The following is a 1,061-nucleotide window of genomic DNA, read 5'->3' as shown; positions in this document are numbered from 1 at the left end:
AGTGAAGAAGTATAGATGATTCGTACGAGCATCTCACAATCAGCCAGATAACAAGCACATGTCGTAGTCGGAACTTTTTGGCCGGAAATTTCTAGACTTTACAGTTTTTTTATCGCCAAACTTAACGTAGTCTTAACATAACTGGTCATAAACGCAGTTCGTTTCGGTAATAACAACAACATCATGCACAACTGTGTCTCTAGTCCAAAACCTTGCTCAAACTACCAGAGAGCTATCAGCTAAAACAAAACAACTCGGGACAACACGCAAAAGAACTTCAAAGTAAGGCCGATTATCTCAAGTCATCGACGAGACGAATATGTTATTGTAGCTTCACAACTGGATCAGTTCCTGTTGGTCCTGGCTCGTAGTCTCCGAAAAATCACTGTCTGCTCTGGACTGACTCGTAAAATCATCAGAGCTGAGCATGTTAGAGATCATCTCCATGGGTGGTGGAGGTGAACTCCTGCCTGATGGCCTAAAACACAGATAGTTGTAAGTAAGCACGTCACGGACTATAATATATTCACAAGTACTCAACGTCAGTTTGGCCGAGTGGTCTAAGGCGCCAGACTCAAGTTCTGGTGGAGAAATCCGCGTGGGTTCGAACCCCACAGCTGACATTTGATAGTCAATTCCCATGTTGAGAGAATACAACATCGAGGTAACTTCTTTGACGTACAGGGATTGTGGTGTCGAATCATTATTTTTGGACTCAGCGTCGCTCGCGTCGCTACACTCAAGTTTTCGAACTTCTTCACGGAGCTCTGCAGCACGCCTACTATACGCTTTGACCTACACATGAGTAAAACCAATGCGTGCTGGTAACCTTCACAGATGGAGAGTCCCCACAGAAGACGCGAACTGCGAGGAATCCAGCACGCGGCTCGCACTCGAAACTCTGCACCTGGTCAGGCCGAGGAGACCATCCCCTTACCAGTTGTCTGGTTTTCTTGATTTGTATATCCCGCTTCTTTATTCGTTCTTCGAGTTTCCCGTTCGACTCTTCCGCGAATGCTAACGCTTGCTCTACACGTGCTATGCTACTGAGTCTACTATAG

The 1,061-nt window shown here is 45.9% G+C and overlaps 1 non-coding gene across 1 annotated transcript; it reads left to right on the top strand.

The window, feature by feature from the left end:
• The first annotated feature begins 541 nt into the window (after positions 1 to 541).
• On the top strand, positions 542 to 623 carry Pmar_PMAR013178. Its single transcript has one exon. It is a non-coding gene; the product is annotated as a tRNA-Leu (tRNA).
• The last annotated feature ends 438 nt before the right edge of the window (positions 624 to 1,061 follow it).

The sequence above is a fragment of the Perkinsus marinus genome (genome assembly GCF_000006405.1).
Source record: "Perkinsus marinus ATCC 50983 genomic scaffold scf_1104296950470, whole genome shotgun sequence".
Lineage (NCBI taxonomy): Eukaryota > Perkinsozoa > Perkinsida > Perkinsidae > Perkinsus > Perkinsus marinus.
The sequence above is the reverse complement of the archived record's forward strand: the minus strand, read 5'-3'. Positions and strand labels throughout refer to the sequence as shown.